This window comes from Cataglyphis hispanica, chromosome 2, assembly GCF_021464435.1.
Source record: "Cataglyphis hispanica isolate Lineage 1 chromosome 2, ULB_Chis1_1.0, whole genome shotgun sequence".
In the NCBI taxonomy this organism is placed as follows: Eukaryota; Metazoa; Arthropoda; class Insecta; order Hymenoptera; family Formicidae; genus Cataglyphis; species Cataglyphis hispanica.
This window is the reverse complement of record NC_065955.1, coordinates 11212791-11236598: the sequence shown is the minus strand read 5'-3', so window position 1 is coordinate 11236598 and position 23808 is coordinate 11212791. Positions and strand designations below refer to the sequence as shown.

The window sequence follows — 23808 nt, the reverse complement described above, 5'->3', positions numbered from 1 at the left end:
TTTCAAAAAATTATTATTGTGCGCATCGAATTTTATATCCGATGCGTATAATAATAATAAGATATATAAATATGAAATAATTTTATAAATTCTAAAAAAGAAAACTATTTTAAATAAAAACTTTTATAATATGAGTCTCTCTTGTTTAAACTATTCAAACAATGATGGAATCGAATTAATGCGTGTGCGGGATTTATAATAATTAATATAAAAATAATAATACTCACCCTTGGGTTGCTCCGCCGGTGCAGGATGCCTCTCCTAGGCCTCCTCCTCCTCTCAGGTTGTTTCACACGCGTGATTTTAAACGGCACTCCCGCACTTTTATTAAAAGATACTTCCGCACTTGTACGCGCGATACTTTGAACGACACTCCCGCACTTTCGGCACGATCGAATCCCGTTTCACACGAAAATCGTACTGCGAGTCGACAAGTACTACTTTATTGCTCGAGCGGTGCTGTATGAATGATAACAAGGCTATAAGACACTCGTAAGACGTTAACAATAGCGCGCTAATGTTTACATCGCCAAGGTTGAATACAATGTTATTGTTTTCGCGGCCGAAAATATGTTGCGTACGATGACGTATATACGGTGTCGAATATTAAATAATACAAGTATTTTAAATTATAGATTAATTATTTAATAAACGATTAATATATCATGGAGCTTATTATTATGTTAATCATTGTTCGAACCTGCGATTTGACTATTTTATTACGCGTTCTCAAGTCGAATCATATTTAAATTATTAAAAAATTGTATAATAAAATATGAATGATAAAATATGAAATATAATTAAAAATCAAGTATTTTTAAAGAAATAATTATTGTTTATAAAGAGAGAAAGAGAGAGAAAGATAAAACAATAATTTAAAATTTTGGTTCTAATCATTTCGATTCTTGATTAAAACGTCACGCAAAATACGCGCTTCGGAATTTATCCAATATAACTACATATTATTCAAAATTTAAAGTGCGCGAAAGATAATTAATTATTTATGATATGAAATTATTTCCCGATACTTGTCGCGATTGCTTTGAGTAGAGAAATTTGATGGAGTGTCTCGCGTTCTATTTCCTTACTATTCGAGTATCGCCGTGAGAATAATAAAGTTGTAAACTATAACACGTTAACAATAGCGCGCTAACGTTTACGCCGTATATCATGTTATGTTTTGATTATTCGTTAAAATATTTTCCGTATGACGTAAATATTTTCCTATGACGTATATACAAACGGAATATTAAATTATACATGTGTATTTTAAATTATAAATTAATTATTAAATTATCAATTAATATATTACAGAATTTATTAAATCGATACTGGCAATATTGTTACCTCTTTTTCGCGATGCTAATTGGTTATCTCGACGATGCACTGAACATTTATTTTATTTTATATCAATAAAAGCTTGTCATAACTGAGCGACACATTTTGATAGTTTAAATATTAAGTGGGTGTGTAATTTTTATTTAATTTATTTTGAAAAAGTGGAAAACTAGAATTAATATGTAAGTAATCATGTACACATACACATAAAATAAATGGCGCGTTTATAATATTCTAATAGACTTTAAAAAATAAATAATATCGTGCTTATTATATAATATTTTATATAATATTAACAATTATTGTACATGGTGATGTGAACGCGTTATTTCCATGCTTTTCAACAGGATGAGATGCACGTCAGCGATGAGTGTAATAAAATCGCGACACGTATCGTGCGTGCCTGCAAAAACATATTTTTCATCCAGTTCCAGGAAGTTCGCTTATTAAGGACTTGGTTCTCTCGGAGAGGCGCGATCGCCAGACGCCTTCCGAGAGTAACCGTCAAGTAAAACGTGCGACGAATGGCCGGGCCGATAAATGAGGCAATAAATTCTCTCGAATATAAGTTACGAAGACTCTCATCCTTTCTTGTCTGCATCCCTCAATACACACAATTGGCCTTGCGCAAACTTATGAAAAGATGCCATATGCCTGAGAGAGAGAGAGAGAGAGAAAGAGACTTGGAAATGCGCGAATTAATATCTTGTCCATCCATGCAAACATTGTGAAATGTTTTAAATATCACTGTGATTAAAATAGACGGTGCGAATAAAAATGATTAAATAAGGATTATAAATCACGCGGTTTTTCAACGTTCTTTATTTCACACGAGCTTCTATCTTCTTTAGGCCAGGCATTGCTCGCTTACGCGTATTAGCATAACGTTCTTAAATAATATATCACCGAGGTGCCAGCATCGGGTGAAGTCGAGATAAGTAACTTCCTGCGTGCATATACACTTAGTCCTTAACCGCAACGCAAACGCGGCTGTTAATGTGCACTACGTAACCGCGCCACCGATCGCATCAGGAACAAAATACGACTGGACATAAGATGGTGCCGGTTCTGTTTTGAATGCTCTATTTCCGATTAAAGAGCTTATTTTTAAACCGCTCGTAATAAATTTATATTTCAAAAAATTAATATAAATAAATAACTATGTAAGGGAAGCTGATTCGTTTTTCTTTCAAATTTAAATATGAACATTTTTTTCTAAATAAAAGTTTCTTCCTTTCTAAGAAAAAAAAATGATATGTTTTACGAAATTGCGAAATATTTTTCTCCATAACTGGAATAGAGCGGAAATTAAAAGGATTAAAAGATATCCGTCCGTGTCTGACTTCGTCAAATCTAATCAGAGATCAGTGATAATATTTTGATATTCTTTGCTGCATATTCGCGCAAAATGCAGCTGTATTGTGTTGACCCCGCTTTGGTAACCAGAGCTGCCCGATCAACTTGAGGATGACCGTAGATGACACACCATAAACACGAGATCCATGTTCCGAGTATCTCGGTATTATGATAGGTGCGGTGGACCCCTTTCCTGTCACGGCGTTCCCATCGGAATATCGGTTTTATGAGGACGGGAAGAGAAATATCGTGTGTCCGCCTGTATCCGGAATCGAAACGCGCTATTTTCACGATAGTACCGCGTCAACATTATGATCGAAGCGATTAATCAGTACACGAAACAATATCAATGCAATTTAGACAAAAGAATTCTTCACTTCTTACAATGACTTTAATATATCCAAAAATATTCCGCGATGTGTTTTATTAATATTTATCAAATATATATATATATAAATGCAAAAAGCTTTAGTTTTTTCTTAAGATTAACCATAGCGCTTAAAATTTCTTCTTGCCTAAAAATTATCAAATTTACGCGATGCTTATCTCGTTTTGCGATGCGAATTGTACAAGGCGATTATCGCCACTGGTCCGACTTATGATAAAGCAACATCTGAAACGCTCATTTCATTTGCATTACCATTCGCAGGCTGGCATTTCCGCATGGCTTTCACCTTTTGCAACGAGCGGAGAGTGTGTGCGTACGAGCAGGTTGCCGTAATGGCACCTGGAATAACAATGCCTCGGCTTTAGCGCCATAGAGTTGTTCTGGCCGCGGGGATCTGCATGCGTTAGGTACAGTGAGAACTACCTAACTCAGGCGGTGGATGAGAGAGGATCGGTTTCGATGTTATCGGACTGCGCCACCCGTGGCTTCTTTTCCGCTTTAGCCACGATCAGGCTTAAATCGCCTCCTCTTCCCTTATTCCTGACGCAATGTGTTCCGTCGCCACCGGCTAAATTGGCACTGCTCCATGCCAATTGTTAAATAATTCAAAGAAGTAAATATTCGAAGGATAGATACAATATGCTATTCACAAAGATGTGAATTTATCTTCTCTCTATTAACTGAACTAAAATTCTCCAAATTATAAAATAAAATTTTCCAAATTATATGAATATATAAAGCGCATCCCTAAAATAATTAGTATAAAAAAACTGATTATTAGTCGGAATTAAATTTGTTATTTCTCTTTTAAATAGATATTTAATAGATAAATAGATATTAAGAAATAAATTGCAAAGACAAATTTATATATTTATATATTATTTTAAAAGACAGTGTAAATAACAATTTATTTTTTATATGTATAAACAATTTAAAGAATTATATAAATTTTAAACGATAAAAACAGTATATTGCGTAATAATTTGACACGGATTATCTTTGTGGAGATAAATAATCAATTTTAAAAGTGACAAATAATAAATTATTTGTCATTTTTTAAATTGTCAAAACACATTTTATATCACAACACATGCTACATTGCTCACGTTTTAGGATATTTTTAACATAAATATAGCAATATCGTGGCCTCCCCAGTCCACTTCCTCCTCTCTTAGTCATTTTTTTGGTCGCTTCTTCATCGATCATACAATATTTACTCGCGAAGGCACGATTAATTACGATCAAATACGACGATTGCACAACATTTTATACGGCACTCTCGACATTAATCATACAAGAGACGCGCATTTTATTTGTATTGCGACAAGAAAATAAAAAAAAACTACGATTCGCCCTCAACACTCATAAATTACACAGTCAAAACACATTTTATACCACAGCACATGCTACGCATTTTATATCACAGCACATTGCTCACGTTTTAGGATATTTTTATCATTATAAAAATAGTAATTTATCGTTACAAATATAGTAATATAAATATAAATTAACTAGTGGAATAGATATAAGTATATATACAGGATGGTTCTCAAAATTCCGGCCGGTTTAAAATATTAAAAAAATAAATATAGACTGCAATATTTAAAAATAATTAGTTAATTCGGCGAACTGTTTTTACGTGATAGATTGAATAATTATCGCTAAATACGTGCCTTGACAAACTAAAACAACGTACAAATCCCTAATTTATAGTAGCTGTAGTAAATTAATAACGACTATTTATAATTAATGCATTTATTTATTAAACGCGTGGCAATACCGTTCGATTTGAAGTCGATACTTACTATTAATACTCTATTTGCAATATCTTGTTAATTATTAAAATACACGAAAATAATATTGGCATTTTATTACAACATCAAGCAATACTACGCGAATCGCGACTAGTTAAGATAAATTGACAGAAAATATACTGTAAGCTTAATATTGTACAAGCATAATACATTTCCGATGTATGTAAAGTTCTGTGAGATACACGTATTATTAATAATCAATCGATATATCATATATATTACTTGAGAATCAAATAGCCCTCGTCTCTTGCGCATCATTTATCGCAAATAATCAATCGCGCAATAATCAATGTGTCTGCTCATAATCTAATCATATTATAATAATTAGTAATTATAAGAAATTTGAATATTATAAAAAATATTTCTACGCACGAGCAATTCACACTCCTCTGCCTACTCGCTTGACTGCCGAATGACAAGGTCAAAACAGTACGCTTATATGTCATATGATTGTAATTGTCATATTTCATGCGCGCACATATATACATACGCACACATTAGACAGAATATATTCTCTCTTGCGAATTACGAATAAAATATTTTAATAAATCGACAATATTAATAGGTTGACAGGTCAAAAGTACTCTTGCTTATACATCATATGATTGCTATTGTCATATTTCATGCGCGCACATATATACATACGCACACATTAGACAGAATATATTCTCTCTTGCGAATTACGAATAAAACATTTTAATAAATCGACAATATTAATAGGTTGACAGGTCAAAAGTACTCTTGCTTATACATCATATGATTGCTATTGTCATATTTCATGCGCGCACATATATACATACGCACACATTAGACAGAATATATTTTCTCTTGCGAATTACGAATAAAATATTTTAATAAATCGACGATATTAATAGGTTGACAGGTCAAAAGTACTCATGCTTATACGTCATATGATTGCTATTGTCATATTTCATGCGCGCACATATATACATACGCACACATTAGACAGAATATATTCTCTCTTGCGGATTATGAATAAAATATTTTAATAAATCGACGATATTAATAGGTTGACAGGTCAAAAGTACTCATGCTTATACGTCATATGATTGCTATTGTCATATTTCATGCGCGCACATATATACATACGCACACATTAGACAGAATATATTCTCTCTTGCGGATTATGAATAAAATATTTTAATAAATCGACGATATTAATAGGTTGACAGGTCAAAAGTACTCATGCTTATACATCATATGATTGCTATTGTCATATTTCATGCGCGCACATTATACATACATACACACACACACATTAGACGGAATATATTCTCTTTCGCAAATTACGAATGAAATATTTTAATAAGTATGATATTAATAGGTTGACGGTCTATCACAGTTTCTTGATACTTCGATTTTGCAATTCGACATATTACTGTATTACTCTTAATTTGAAAGATAGAAAAATTATATTTTAATTTATATTTAAATTGATTAGAAAATTCAAAGCAAGCAGAAATATTATATATTCAAAGTATGTTTAAAAAATTAATTACATGGTAAATATAATTTAAAATCCCCATATCCTTTTGCTTCTCACTTAAAAATGTACAAATACCTGCTTTGATAACACAATTACTAGTTGTTTATACGAATAATGGCATTCAGCATCTTCTTGTCGTTATCATATATTTCAAAGAATAATATTACAACTCACTCGGAAAAATGAACGCATGCGCCGAATTTTGCACCACATGTGCTTATTAGTGTATATATATTGTTTATGCGCGTCACCTTGCGTCACCTTGCGTCATCATTTGTACGGCGAGACTCGAACAAGAAGCACAACGCGATCCGCTGTAATATTACTTTTCTAATAAGTACGCGATCATTTCTTACAATTACTACAATTAGCGATAATTAGTACGTGCGATTAATAAATGATTGAACTTTAATGATTGATAAACGATACGTAAGAGTATCGTGCGACAAATCGAGCGGCTAATCGAATCTTAAAGTAACGAAAAGGTATAACACATATCGACTATTTATTAATATTTCGCGAGATTTAGGTTGGAAATGTTTACTATGTTTACTATGCTTACAATTAAACTTTGATTGTATATTTTCTGGCATCAGTTTTTAACTAATCATTAATTCGCACGCGGAATTCACGACATGGAGGTTAGGTTAAAGTTAGATTGTCTTAACAAAACAAGTCTAACATAGATTGAATCGCGAACCGAACGGCGTTTTAATTAGACGATTGTTATTTTAATCTCTTGCATTTTAATATCAACCTGTGAATTATTAATTCGTCATTTACGTGAACATTATCATAATCGATCGAAACGCGAGATTTGTTTCAAAAATCTGTCGTGCGAATCTAACCAGTCAAAAAGAGTAAACATATTTTTTAATAACACAATTTGCAATATTTTATGTTTATCTTTAATTTTGCTTATTTATATTTATTAACTTCTATATTTATTCAATTATGATATAACGCTAAGTATACATATATACAGTGATACAGTGACGCCTCACGAGAGAGAGAGATAGATAGATGAGAACATGCGTATACATTTACAATAAAAGCATTTTGAATATAACACGAATTTGATCGCATAAATTTCCGGAATGGACCGTAATATTCGCTTTATTTATTGTAATATAAAGTCGCATAATAGCACGTCGCGTGCTATTAATTTCGAGATGTTTCGCCGTGCAAAATACCGCGCGATAGTAGTATCTACGTAATTAGTACGCGCATATTTAAATATTTGTGTTAGCGAGTAAATGTCATCCAACGAGTGAATGTCATGCCAAAGATGATTAAGAGAGGAGGTGGCCCTGGAAAGCATATGGTGACGACGAGACGACGTTGAGGTTGGTATTTATAAATTATATATAGTATTTGTTACTTGTATTAATTCATAGTTTATGTGCAATCGACTTTAAATTATTGCTTATAATATGTGAATTATAATGTACGTAAAATACTTTAGATTTTATTTTGAAATATGTGTATCAAATAAAAAAAAAAATATTGACATCAACTTTATACATGTATAATTACATATGAAATATTTTAATAACTTAAAACATTTGTATTATTAATTATTTAATTAATTTATAAAAGAATTCGACTTTTTGTTAATTTATTATTTAGTAATTTATACAAATTTTTTTTCTCGACAATTTAACAATTTTCTGTATTAAATATCTATTTAAAGGATGAATAGAAAATTCAATTGCGTACAATATTAATTTTTTTGCATCGTACGTTAACGCATCTATAAAAAGAAAATTTGATATTTTAGCATAATACACGAGGATTACCTTTACTTTTGAAAAATCAAAATGAAAGAAATACAAAATATATAAATTAATTATATTAACGCGCACTTCAAATATATATAAATCCAATTTTTAAAAATACTTTAAATTTTAACTAGATTTTCTCACGGCTATTGTGAGAAACATAATAACGATTAAATAACGATATTTAGCTATTATTACTTAAATTGCTAAATTAAGTAGCTCTCGTATTACTAGCTTATCTATGATTGCATTAAAGTATCGTTACTTATCGTTAATAAAGCTGTCCAGCAATGCGTTACTTAATAAAATAGTCACGCTTCGTTGCACTCTCATCCAATTATCTACAATTACTATAGATAAGTTAGTTACGCGTGCATCGCTATTAAAGCACAAAACGTAGATTGATACACGCAGGACGTATATGCAAGAAATATCAACGATTCTCCAGCAAGATTTTCTTAGATGCTTCGTATAATACTGACATTTATAACAGTGCGTATCTACCCCTTGGCGGTGTAACTATCGTGAGGTCTTATCGTACCACGAATGTATAATAAGTGGTAAGACACCGTCAAGGTGTGCGTTTACGTGTTTGATCTATGATCTTCCGGTGATCTTATCGGATGGTGGATGTAAAGCATAGAGAACGGCGCAAAACGAAAATAAACAAGACGAGTATTTGATAATGCCTTCTCACATATTCAGTTGGATTTTTATCTAAATAATGTACAATGACATAAATTAAAAATAATTAATATTTAATTAGTTTTTGTACCATCTATTAAGATGCGTCGTGAAATTTATCTATCTTTATAGGTGTAAGACGCATCAAAGATATTGCGTAATATTTTAGAGATAGAATCTCTGACAGATTTAATTTACTCGGTGTGTATCTCGTTCTGCAATAACACGAGAAATGTATTGTTTCTTATTCACACTTTGAGACCGCAACAATGATATAATCAGTATTGTACGAACCCGCGCGCCCTCGTTTGTTTTCCTACACAGATTATCTCGATGCAGATTTAGAGCTAATTATAAATTGAGAGCTCCGCACTTTCCTCTGGTTTTCTTCATATGTTGTTTTTCGAGCATTATAATTTACCGTTTTGCGTAAGCCGCTCCATGACGGATAACCGGATAAATATAGGCTTGACTCTATGTTTAACTAATCAAGGACGCGAAGTGAAGTCCATTTCGGCTAGGTTTATTGCTCTTAGCAAATTTATTAAGTTAATAACGCGGTCGTTTACTTAAGGTGCGCCACATATACCGTATGGCCGCGATTAATCAGATTTTACTTCGTTTATAGAATGTCATAACACGGTATTCTCGACAGATTAATGATCGCACACAATCCATTCTCTTCATTTCGCGCGTATCACATACTGTTATGTTCGCACGAATTTATTGAGTATCATTGCTCATTAAATTGGTTACAAATTTAAATCTCTATTAAATATTTAGGTATATCGTCGAAATGCTGCGAATTCATATTGCAATAAATAATACATATTTTTATAATACAATTAGAAGTTCAAATCTATATTGACACTTGAAGATTTCTAATATTTTATCATTTTTACTGAAATTAATATTTATTTATTTGCAATTTTACGCAATTGTAATAATTAAATCAATTTATAATAATTTAATCATGCCATATGTATATGTGTATATTGTTTATACGTAACAAAATTAAATTTGAAAATTATGTATACAGGATCAAAAAGTTTCCGGTAAACATGAAAGAAACATTTTTTGACCCATGTTTATCGAAAACTTTTTTTTCAGAATTAAATTTTCTATAAAATCTCAAAGTCTAGCCGGAATATTTGGACCCATTCTATATACATATATAAAACACAATTCTAATCTTCTCAGCAAGAAAAATTTATATATAAGGGGAGGTATGATGATTATAACATTTCGGTCTGTCGCTCTTCTATTGTAACACACAAAATTCCGTTTGATTGATATAACTATAGGTTATGAATCGCCAGATTGTTGATTATTGGTTAAAACCGATCAAGTGTCTATTTTTATTTCATGTTAATATTCTAATTACGACCTGTCCGTTTGTGATCCGCAATTCGTATAATGTTCTCGTCACTATATCTCGATAACACTAATTCCATCCTGTCACATGATCATCGAGAAATGAAATCGCTTCTCTTAATTGCAGGTAATTTTGGCCAAAATTGGTATTCTTATTATTATACATTTCTTTTCGTGCTTGAATTTTTGATGAAATCCAAAATTCATGCAAAATTACAGAAAATAATCGGATTAAATTTTTTCACCCAAGGTTTTGATTGTATCTGCGATTGTATTAATCACATTTGAAAATTTATCTTGAATACATTTTTTTATTTTAAAGCCAAAAAATTAAATAGCGATTAATTCTTTACATATATTTATGGAGTAAATTACATAAGAAAAATTTTTATTAATAAAAGGAACACAAAAAGAAAATAAATAAAACAAAAATCATTACTTTCTTAAGCATAGCAGTCATCCAAATTTGTGGTTCTATAATTCTAAAAAAGACTTGAAATTACCGGAGCAGAGACACATACATTTTTGCAAATTTTACTCCACACCGGCTACAGAATGCAAAACATCCCGATGTTGCGCGCTCGTGACGATGTAAACTGTTCTTCCTAAAATACCTCGCACGCGTTCACGTATTTTTGTCCGGGTGCGCTGACGTTAGTCCGAAAGAAACCATACATGAGGACCGGTCAACTGTAGGGTCAAAAGTGCACGAGGGTGGGCCAGGGTTAGTCGTCCCCTCCCCCCCCCCGCCCGAGTGAAGAGCACGACGGAGGCTCGTGGAAGAGCCGGGAGATGGAAGAATCGCGAAGGCGGTGGCGGCACCGAAAGGTGGACATGAGACGCGGAGGAGACGGTGGAGAGGAGAGGACGAGGGCATCTGCCTCTCCTTACAATTAAACGAAGCCTCAGAAGCCCTCGAATGCGTGCGTCCCTCGTGCAGTCAACAGCTGCGTATCTGAATACTAATTTGAAATGTTTACACACCCGCGTGCACTTATCGTGCGCTCTTACACCCGGCACCCACGCTCCTAGGACTCTTCAATTTTAGTAACGGTAAGAAATCGCTAATAGACGATTTTTAAGTCTCTAATACTTGAGCGACGAAAACGAAACTCGAAAATAATAAATTTTTTTGCGAGAGAACATATCAAAATTTATTCAGAAAAATAAAAATAAATTATTTTTTGAAATATAAATTGCTGCTTACAATAAAGCAGCAATTGTATAAATATATCTTTGTGCTGTGATAATGGTATTTTTCCCTGCCCTTTTTCGAATTTTAGAATCGCAAACTTGAATGATGTAGATAACGATTTAGAAAAATAAATTATATTATTTACTGCATTTTTAATGATTATTTATCTATAGCATTTTTTATGATAAGATATAAATAAATTATTTGTCGAAATTAAAATTTTTACATGAATTCTTATCACAATGAAAGAAGAGTAATATATATATATATATATATATATATATATATATATATATATATATAAATAGGAGAAAAAGCAATTTTAATGATCGGGTATAGGGAAAAAAATAGGATGGAAATTTTATTGCTTTAGATTGATTTAAATATTCTCAAATCAGTAATAAATCAGTAATATTAATATTTATATATAATAACGGATTCTCTGGCTAGTTAATGAAGCATAAAATTCACGGTCCACGATGTCCGGAATGCCACTCGGCCTTCAGATATGTGACGATACATCTCTTGAACTGTGATATGTCCTCAATTCTTTCTTCAGTTTAAAAATTTCTATTAATTATATTTGTTAATTGATAATTATATTAATTGAAAAAAAAATTATGTTATCTATTTTTGTATGCATAAATTTCATTTATTTTCTATTCTCTCAAATAATTATTTCGCTTTTTACATCAGTTTAATAATAATAATAATGATGAAATAAACGCGCGCATGAAATATTTATAAATCAATTTTTAATCAAAAGTGTTAGCTAGAAATATTATTAAAAGTTCTATCTTTTTTCTACAATTATTGACTAGTGAATTCTTAAAGTAGACCACTCGATATGTCGTATATCCACAGAGTTCGATTATTAAGAAATGCAGGAGCAATAAGAACATAAAGTACTTTAATGAAAAAAAAAAAAAAAAGACGAAATAAATCGCATCCTCGATTTTAAGCCTAATTCACATTTTTAAATTTTAATTCGCGCGGAGTAGATCTGAAATCTCATGAATCCCCTCGTCTCCTCGCTAATTTCCATACTGATCTGCCGACAATCGTGGGCCTCCAATAAAACGGACGGTCAAATATTTATGAAGATGTAACCATTATTTTGATAAGAGGGCCTCGAAGTGATATCGGTACCCTTTTCGAAACCCGTTTTAAAGTATAGGAAGGGTGCCCGAGAGAGTGCGAATATAAACGCGTCCACGCTTGTCCCCCGGGGCCCGCGCTAAGATCCGACTCCTGTTTCAATATTGGGGTAGGTATAGAGGGGCCGAGAGTGAGCGGATGGATGAAATATGTTTGGGGGCGTCTCGCTTACATCCGCGATAAGGTATTCCAAATAAACTTATCGCATAATGCTCATTTTTCACGAGCGTTTTGTCCACGAGATCGTGGCCTGATATATTAACTCCTTCGCGCTCGCATATTTATGTAAGATTATAAGAGATGGCAATAATTATATTTTTATACATGTTATTTTATATATATTTTTATTATTATTATTATTAAAAATCTTTATCGTGTAATTGTCACAAATATAAAAAGTAAATTTGTTTAATAATCTTAAAAAATAAAAAATTATAATATAAGCATATAAACATATTTATCAATGCTGTATGACATAAGTAATCAAATATATATTTCCCAGATACCTATTACTTATTCATCAATTTTTTACAATCTTTTTTTTAATATATAACAATAAATAATAATTAAAATAACATAAAAATATTTGTGCAAGTAATATTGATTTATTACAATAAGAATATTATAAATTTATATTATTCATCAATTTATATAATTTATATTCATCAATTTATATTATTCAAAATCTTTTAAAAATAAAAGATTAAAGGAAATATTGATATATTTAAATTATTGTAATGCAATTAATATAACTCACAATGTATCAATAATATATTCATCAGTTATCGAATCCTTGTATACGATTACATTAATTTTCGTATCAATGAAACAAAGTATACACGATTTCTCACGGCACAAAATTAAACGTTTAATTTAGTGGATTCTCTTCACGGAACATTTATAAAGCGAGATTAAGCAACTAGTGCGAAAAAAAAGGGTGTTGGAAGTCGACTTGGAAAAATTACGTGCATTTTCATAAATTTCCAACAGCTTAATACTTTATGCATGCAGAATCGCGGATTTGTCTCGGTAAGCTGAGAATGTCCACGTGCGAAGGTCCGTTATACGTATAGAGCAGTCTCTCTGCATAGGATCGTATGCGGGGAGTTTGGGAGACCCTTTTCGAACCGCCCCTTCTGCTAAAGCTACCCCCGCCGCTCTCTCTGTCCCGCAGCCACCGTACCCGTCAGTATAGAAATAGAAATGGCACGCGTGGGGTAACGGCCACGTGTACGCAGAGGGTGAGCCACCCTTGGTGTTCAAACTCCGTGTGCAAGGTGCCTTTACGATTATTGTGCAGCGACATTCGCCACGGCATTTTATTAAAACCCATCGAGATTCGGACGCGTCGTCGCGCGAGGATTTCGTCGGGATTCCGGCATTCTGTGCGCGATATGATGCTAAATTTGTCGCGACCGGTACGTGAACGGGATCTCAATTAAGAGGATCCGCAAGATTTCTCCTCGGCGGATCAAAATGGCCGTACTTGCCGATAATTTGCATGAATAATTTGGCGAAAAATGAAGGATATTCGTGGCACGTTTGCCTAAATGCGAGAATTTTGGTATTTCGATGGTATTCGTAATGTTGATTATTGTAATATTATACTAATGTAAACAATGAGACGCATAATTTTGTACAAGTCCGTCTAAATATTTTCATTTTTAAATCGCACTTAAATTAAGATTCAAATAAAATTGCGCGCAAAACTCTCTGTGCATGTCAATATCTATATAGCATGGACCATAACACTCACCGCGACCAATCCACTCGAGCTTTCTTTCATGTTATCCATATGAGCTCTCAATGGTCCGGTGAAGCGCGGCATCTTTTTATCGTGGGTGTTATCGATGATTGAAACGATAAAGTCTATCGATGCTTTTTACGAAACGCGCTTTGAAGTGCCTTTACGCAGTGTTTGCTTTATGAATCTCGCACAAATATAGGTACGAGCAGTACAAACGCACAAGAGCATAAAAACCCTGGCATTTGAATCCTCACTGCACGTTCAATGTACATTTTTCATCGTACTATAAAACGCCGAATTTAGATCATATGTATACCCGAATAGTGAATATAGATAGGTATCCGTAGAAAAATATTCAGATTTACATCCGTTTATATGTAGCAACATTTCTACCAGTTGAACAAACAAGAAAAGCCCCATGTTAAAAAAAAAAATATACACATTATATACGTATGTCTATATATATAAAAAAAAATAATTGTTTATACAATTTTTTAACGATTCAAATTAAATTATAAATAAATTCAAAAATTGAGATAAAAATTAAAGAAAAAAAACTTTTATTTTGCTGTTGAGAAAATAGTTCTTTTTGAAATTATTACATATAATTATTTTATTAAATATGTTTGTTTATTTTATTGCATCACATGTACAAAAGCCTATATGCGTGTAATAATAATTTTTTGAAATACGAGAGGTATGTAGAAAGTAAAAACACCTCGTTAGTTAAAATTATTACTGTAAAAATGATAGCGCTGTCATGTCTAGCATACTTCCGTTCGCGGCACATCAATTGCCGATATTTTTAACAATATGGATGCGTGTTATACAAGTTTAAAATGATAATATTAATTTCGAGTATCACCAAATGCGAGATGCACTCAATCGTTTGATTTCTTCATGCAAAAGAAAAATCTCCAGAGGAAATTCATCGATTCCACAGTTTATAATGTTTATATGATAATGTTATTAACAGACTACAAGGTGATACTATGGTTTTAATACAAGAAGAATATAAATGGCACTTTTTTCTTCATGAAGCTCCATTCTTCTTACACTAAAGTCACGTTGTGCTTGTCAGATTTTGATCCGGAGTTTCTAATTAAAAAGGAAAATATCCGGCGCTCAAGTCTTACATTAATTTTTTTGTTTTCTTTATACGTTTTATAAAACTACAGCTTTAATTTATTATTTTATGTCAAGATTTCATTTATGTGTATTGTCTGCATGTTCAGAATAAAATATGATGTGTGCCTGATTGTAATATTTATTTTGTAATCATCACATGTTTTTAGGCTCATACATTTTACTTTTTGATAATCTCGGACTTTACTATAATCTGAATCTTATACTTGTATGTTACAGATCAACAGTCTACGTAATCGACTCGGCTACTGTGCATCGATCGGTGAGTCGAGACAAATTTTCATTTCATGATAAAAATGCCAAATATCTCTAAATAAATAAATAAATATATATATATATTTATTTTATTTATTGTACAATGCAATATTTCCGATATCTGACAATCGGTTTCTCCATTCCACGCTGTTCATGTAAACAGTTAATCTATATCCCGAGCAAGCAGCGATGTAATATTATGCGGCGGGCAGGTCTCATTATACTTGTAAACCGTCCGAGCTTCGATACGACTTAACATGTATGCCTGTGTGCGTATACGTGGATCTAGGTACGCGTGCGTAGGTGCGTGCGTACACGAGACGAGCGAAGGTACATTCGACAGCATATAAGCGGGACATGTGAGAATGCCTGCTTATCGGTATAAGGTACTAATTGTGAAAAACACGTATATTCTTCTCCACTTAAGTGCTCGTGCTATTTGCACAAGCTGCCGTGGCGCGAGTGCCCGGAGTGTCAATCGGCGAGAGCGAGCGCTCGGTTTTTGCGCGCGTGCTTCCCGCAACGCGCATCTTCACGTATATACCGCAAATACATCGGGTCTAACATATGCATTCGAATTTTTTGCGGTACGTTTGCATTTCCATACCGTTTCCTCTTTACATCGTTCCACGCACCGAGAACAATGCCCGAGATCTGACACCGATAAATTGATTTTTACGCGACATATGTAACTTGTTTAACGCGTCCATCTTTATCTCGCGTTTCTTTATTACTCACTTCATATGCGCGGACATCCCTTCCTCGTGATGTAGTGCTTAGGCGCGAAACCACGGACAAAATTATGTTACATTTACATTGAAATTAGCAAAGCTAATTCAGCTGTCTTTTTTTAATGTTACGAGCAGTGTCCTATATTGGGTGAGTCAGGAATCGCAGCACTGCCGGGAAAGAAGTGATTCTTTATGCAAAATAAGCCGAAAATGTAGAATAGTTTTTTTTTTGCACAAGAGAGGTTTCGTTTTCGAAAATTGATTTTAACTGGGAAATTAATGTAAAATATATTTTTACGCTTTTTAAGCTTAAATTACTTGAAATGATTTTCTGTCATATTTATTAATGTATAAATATAAGAGTACTTTTTTTATTTAATGTTTTTAAATCATCCAAATATTATTGAAAAAGAAATTGGAGGAGGGAAGAGAGTTATGTATCAAAAATATCAAGATAAATTTTATTTCTTAAAAGATATATTATTAATAAAGCATTATATTTCTTTTTAATATTTTAATAGTCGCCAAAATAAATTGTATAATAAAATGTATAATAAAAATTGTATAATGAAATGTATAATAAAAATTATTAAAAATTAAATCAAACTTATATGAAGAGCAAAAAATTATGTTATTAATTATGCAATTTTTAAAACCAATTTTCTCAAAAATAAAGCTTGGTATGAACAAAATTTGTACAAGAAATCATCTCCTTTTCGGCAATATTAAGTTTTTCAATTTATTTACTTTATACATATATGGTGGCTAGAAGTTTATGTGCTCGAGAAAAACCAACGATATAAGAAAAAGATACGCATAACATGCAATAAAAATTGAAGAATTTTTATTTTAGAAATATGTATAAATAATATTTGATATACATATTTTAAGGAAGATAAAATTAAAGATTTGATACTACATGTGTTTAAAAAAGATGTTGGAAAAGATATATTAGCATAACAGAAGTTTATCGGAAAATGATATAATTAATTACGCGATTATAATTTTTAATTTTTCGATAATGTAATTCAAATAAACAATTATTTGAGAGATTTTTAGAACTTTACTTTAAATGAATACTTATCAATTAGAATATATGAAACGCAACTATTTATAGCTGCATGATCAAGTTATTGGTAACTCGAAATACAATGGAAGACCTCATACTGCTTTTGAGGTCACACATAAATGGGTTATTAAAAATCACCTTTTATGCTAACCGAAATCGGCCAACGACGCTGATATGCTTATGATCGAACCATCTATATTTATAAGATCTATATCGTGCAGGATATCAGGGTCTAACACAGAGGTTTGCTCTTTGACCCACGTGAATATATAATACGTCCGTTCAAAATTTACTCTCTTATCGTAGATAATATCGCTGCTTATATGATACATCAAAAAACAATTCACAAGGGGTATAAAAATAATGAAATGCAAAATGTAAACAATGTTCAGCTCATGTTTATTAATATACTGTTATGCATATGCGATAGATTTTTTTTTAATGTGTGTGTGTATGTTTTATGACAAATTAAAATTTCTTTATATATATATAATAATTATATATTATAATAATTAATCATTATATTATAGAAAATCTACACACGCACAATATTTGATATCGTCAGTCTTACTCAATACGTGAATCTTTGAAATTTGACGTAATATTTGCTAATCAGTTTGATTAATAAATATTTAATGTAATATCTGCTAACAGTTTGATTAGGAAATATTTAATAATCTTCGCGAATTAAGCGGATATATAAAATTTCATTTCTACTTTGCATTATTACACGAACAAGCTTTACATATCTATTCCTAAAAAAGGAGAAAGAGATGGAAGTTGTTGACGTTTCTGGTCGGCTTTCAATCTCTCTTTTTACATCGAGGAGCGCCTTGTCGACATTCACATATTGCGATATTATGGATTCAATGCGATGCATATGGTTGTCACTCGCCCGCATCTTCTGGGGGGATGTATAATATCTACTCCGGAATACATACATATACGAATAGGCAGATACACATGCATTTGAATGCGTTAATATACAAGCACGTCAGTGTACACGTGCGCATGTATGTTATGAATGCGTGAGTACTTATATAGGGGTCAGTATATATATATATATGTGTGTGTGTGTGTGTGTGTGTGTGTGTGTGTGTGTGTGTGTGTGTGTGTGTGTGTGTGTGTGTGTGTGTGTGTGTGTGTGTGTGTGTGTGTGTGTGTGTGTATATATATATATTTTTTTTCTTACCTTTTCACTGGCGTGTATGGGAGACGCATTCAGCATTTTAATTTTATTCGTTGCGTAAACTCATTTTATTGATTGCCAAATACGATAAAAATTACTTCAATTTGTAACAAGTAGCATACTGAAGAAAGCAAATATAAGTTTTTTGCATATTACATATATTTACATATAATCTACATGTTACATTTAGAAAATTAATAATTAATTTGACAATATTATTTATCAAAGAATTATATAAAAAAATAGTCAATTTAATACAGCTTCACGTAATGTTCCGTCCAATTTAATATGTCACAGATCAGATGCATGATTTAATTAATTGTAACTCTTTAGTATTAAGTTTAATAATAATAATTAATTATTTCAATATGTATCTAAATTTTATCATGTCTCTTTTCCGTAATGCCCGGTTAGTACCATTTCGAACTGTTGTTAACTATTCGCTGTCAGTCTTGCCGAGACGGGGAGAATGCGCAAAGTGCGTGAAAGAATGTCGACTAACTTCTAATGCTTTTCTAATACCTCGCGGTGCCGTCGTCTTCGGCAAACCAGATGTGAATTGTAAGTCAACGTCGCGCGCCCTTCGCGTAACAGCTGTTGGTGTACCGTCGCTTCCACACAGGACACTCTCGATATATTTCATGGACGGCACACGAATTAGGAAGCGGCGCACTAACGTGACCATCAATTACTATTAGCATTACGTATTTTAGGAAAGTCACATATGGTTGGCAGAGGGTGACATCACCTTTTTTTTTTCTAAATTTAGTCGCCGCTAGAATTCTAATCTAAACTTTTACGTGAAGCAGATACACCTACGTAAGGTGTAGTTATGTCATTAGTCACTAATACCCCTATCATATTGCGATAACTGCTCGATAAGAGTGTACATCGCAGATGTCAGAGTAGTGCATAATAATTAGTATATATATATATATATATATATATATATATATATATATATATATATATATGTAATGTTTTTTCATTACGTGTGTTTTCTTTAACGTAAACATACAATAGTAATCACGAAAATAATACTCCGTATAATTAATGCTCAGCGCATACAATATTAATTCAATATTAAAAAAAAATATATGAATCTGAATATATTTTAAATTTAAAGAGGCAAATATCTCAATTATCGACTATTTTTGCGACGTTATAAAATTTATTTCAATGAAATCTCGTTCGCGCTTGTTCTCAATATCGGAGTAATTCTCAACGAGACGCGGTAATAAGGGGTAGGAGAAGAGGAAGAGATTCAAACGCAGAGAGCCTTGACCAAGTTGAAGACAATTATCGTCTCCCTTGCTCACGTGTCTCCGCGATAAATCTCTTCCGAAGTCGGCGCTTCCGTGCCGAAGGCGGAAACATCGTGTCGACGTGCTGTCAAAATACATACGACGTCGGCCCCGCCACGTGCAATCCCCCCCCCCCCGACCTTCGCGCCCTTTCCTGCATTCATAACTGCACTCTACGACCAGATCCCGTTGCGCTTTTGTATACACGCGCGTACCCGCGTCGCACACGCGTTACGAAACGCACGCGCGTGTCACAGTCATGCGCGCTTATTACACGGAGAACAATAACAGAAAGTACTCTGTGGATCGTTCCATTAAGATATATCGTTTCTGTTACGTCGACAGTGATGGCAATGCGATTTGAAATTTAGGAAAGAACGTCATTATTGTCGTATCGCCAGTAATTAAATTAATCACATGGCGGTTATATGTCATTGATATATTAACATATTACGGATTTCTTTTTCAGAGATCTTTTTTTGATAGATATATGAATGAATAATTTTTACCTCGAGTTTCAAGAATCTGTTAAACTTATCCAATCACATTCGATTTTCCCGACTTTCTCTCCGACAGCGCGGCGCCTGCACGTTCGATAAGTTTTGTTCTCTTATTGTCGACTAGTTTGACACGAGTTCCTCTCTCAGGAAACATTAGTGATATCCGCGACTAACGTTACTCTCGAGTAATCTCTTCTTCAATGCGACGTAAATCACAACTCGTTGACATCGGACCCTACGCTTTAATTACTCCTTCGATCCACGTACACGGTCCATTGAATCTGTCGATTAAATTCGAAAGATGCTTGATATGCCGCGTTTCGCGCTTTAATGGGAAGGTAAAAAACGGTAGCGCGCGCGCGCGCGATAAAAAAAAAGAGTGAAAAAAAAAAAAAATACTCGAGTGCGCGTGTACGTTTTTCGGGCGGCGGGGCAGCGTAAATTCAATCCCGAAAAATTTCACGCTACTAACTACGACAAAATGATCCAACAGTGACATCTGTGTCAATAAGGCGAATCCTCCCGGGGATTGCGCAAGGCCGTAGAAATTCGAGGGTCCGCGAACGCGATTATCCTCATTCAATCATCGATTTTATTTGGTTAATAAAACGATTATCCAGCTTCCCGCACTCTACGAGTCTATCTCGCCGGCTCTCTCGCTGAAAACGTTGTACGCCGTACCCTCCGGGAGCGTTCGACCAAAAATGTAATTTACATCCCTTTATGTCGCGAGATTGAAATATTTGCGAATTAATCCGCGCGACAGGATTATCGCCGGCCATTATACGCGGCCCCGCTCTCTTTGTCTCTCCACAGAGAGAGAGTTGACGCTCTCTCTATATATATCTATATTTCGATACATCTCTCTTTCTTTCATTGCCCTCTCCTGCCTCATCTTTTCATCCTTTCGCTCTTGACATCATCTTTTTTTTCCTCTCCTCTTCCGCGAATCCGCCCTCCACTTTTCCCTTACTCTCAAATCGCCACCCGAGGCGCTTTTCATCCTAATGATTCCCCTTTATTCAATTCAAAAATATCAATGTTACCCCATTTTACGGAAGATTGGATTCAATTATGATTGTCAGGCTCGGATAGATCCTTTTACAGTTTGCGCCATCTCCTTTCTTGGTCCTTATTATATCGGCAGCACAACGTGTCAAATGAAACACGTGGAATTAATTTGGATGATAATTTTGCAATATATGTATTTGGCAAAAGCTTAATTACCACATGCAGCTTAATTAAAACATACACAAAAAAATATTAGATTGATAAAAATATTTTTATATTTTCTGTTAGATAATTTTGACATATTTTTTCATATAGATATCATTATATAATCTTATATATATGACGTTTTCTCTAATATATAAATTACCAACATTTTCATCCGGAAAGACAAATGATAAATCACAGTGCATTGCGTAAATTTATTTTCACTTAATTCTGCATATTATTATAAGCCAGTCATTCGGATTAAATCCGCGACGCGGCGAGATAGTTAAACGATCGCGGACCGAAACCGTCCAAAAAAGGGATGACGATGACGATATAACCCCGACCAAGGGTTGCTCAAGAAGAGTCGGAACATAATGTCGAGCCCCGGGCTGTTAAACCGGCATACAATAATCTGCGCAGCGCCAATCCCGGCGGCAGCATTCAATTAATTCTCCGGCAAAATTTGTCGCTCGTATTAAATCTCGCTGGATTAAAGGCAATCTCGCTTCCGCCTTCTCTTCGTCGTCCTTTGCCCTTGGTTTCGCTCTACCTTATCCATTCGAGATCTCTCCATCTCTCACTAGTCGATTTCATCTTACATGTAGTCTCTCTTTCACTCATATACTTCCACCCATCATCCAGTCCCGTTCTATTTCGTAGAGTTTACGATATCTTTAAAGACCTGCGTAGCCAGGACAGATTGTAGTTTCAATTAAGAAACTGACATCACTGAATTTTGTCTCCCTCTGAATATTGGCGAACGCCCGACAATGATAAGTAATGAAAATTGCAAGATGACTTGGACATTATGGCGTATGAGGAACAAATAAACGGTTTTGTTGCTAAATATTTGAATGCGAAGTTCTTCCTTTCTCATCCAAGAAGAAATGATCGATAGTATCGACAGCGCTCACATTAATCCTTACTCGCATTTTTTGCTTGTCAATGATATCAAAAATTTAAACGATCAAAAAAAAAAAAAAAAAAAGGCAAATATTAACAAAATTTTGTCGAAAAAAACAGTGTTCCTTGACTTACATAATTTTTTATCTTGAAATATAAACTTTAAAGTGTGCATGAAACACGTGGGCGCGAAAGTTTCGTAAAGAGACAAACTGACATGCTCACTTATGGCGCAGTCTGTATTTAGTCAGCGATACGGGTGAGTGTAAATAAGGTAACTCGTGGCTGAGGGTTCATCACCCCCGCCTCGAACACGTCAGGGTCGTGACCCTGGGTTATTGAGAAGACTGGCTGATGGCACGAACTATAAACGAGAAATGTAAGGGTAAAATTTCGATAGTGAAAGATATAACAAATTATAACAAAACAATGCAGACATAAAAGAAATTATAATTAATAATAAACAATATTATACTGACAACTGTGAATAATAGCTTTAGACCTTAGGCATACGAGTAAAATGCGTAGCTAATAATTCGTTTCAAGTACTTTTTTTTGGTGCGTATATTAAATTTTGATTGGAAACCCTTATATTTATTGAAATTTGTGCCAACTAAAATTTATTAGTTTTAATAAAATGAGAGTCATGCGAATATTCTTAGAGGTGGACGAACCAAGAATTGAGGGGAAAACGCACAGTCCATTAGCGAGATTAGTTGTACCTTATCCTCGTAGATGGTGCACGAATAATATCTTATGCCGGAGATTCCTGAAGAATGGATTTCATTTGGCGAAGGAATTAAATTTTAATTTATACGATAGAGGGGAGAGGGTGTCTACCGTTATTACCATTTATAGATAGAGTGTGCTCGATATAATTAATTAGAGTATGATTGAATGTAATTAATTATTAACGATGTCAATTATTTTTTATTTCAACGCGGATTACATATATTTCATATATTAACATTTTTATGCACTATAAAATATTTCAATTTTAATTTTTCATAATTAATAATTAATTAATACCTTGATAAAGACTTATAAATCAGGCAAAGAAGATATTATTTTTCTATAAATCAATTTCTATAAAAATTTATCACATTAATACTCAGAAATTTTCATTTTTTTAATAAATTATTTTAGATTAT

General features: G+C 33.2%; 1 long non-coding RNA gene across 1 annotated transcript in view; it reads left to right on the top strand.

The window, feature by feature from the left end:
* Nucleotides 1-3480, top strand: part of LOC126858423 (uncharacterized) — a 113977-nt gene extending 110497 nt beyond the window's left edge. The window contains exon 3 of the long non-coding RNA XR_007688675.1: nucleotides 3344-3480. This is a non-coding gene — a long non-coding RNA (uncharacterized LOC126858423). The remainder of the gene's footprint in view (nucleotides 1-3343) is intronic.
* The last annotated feature ends 20328 nt before the right edge of the window (nucleotides 3481-23808 follow it).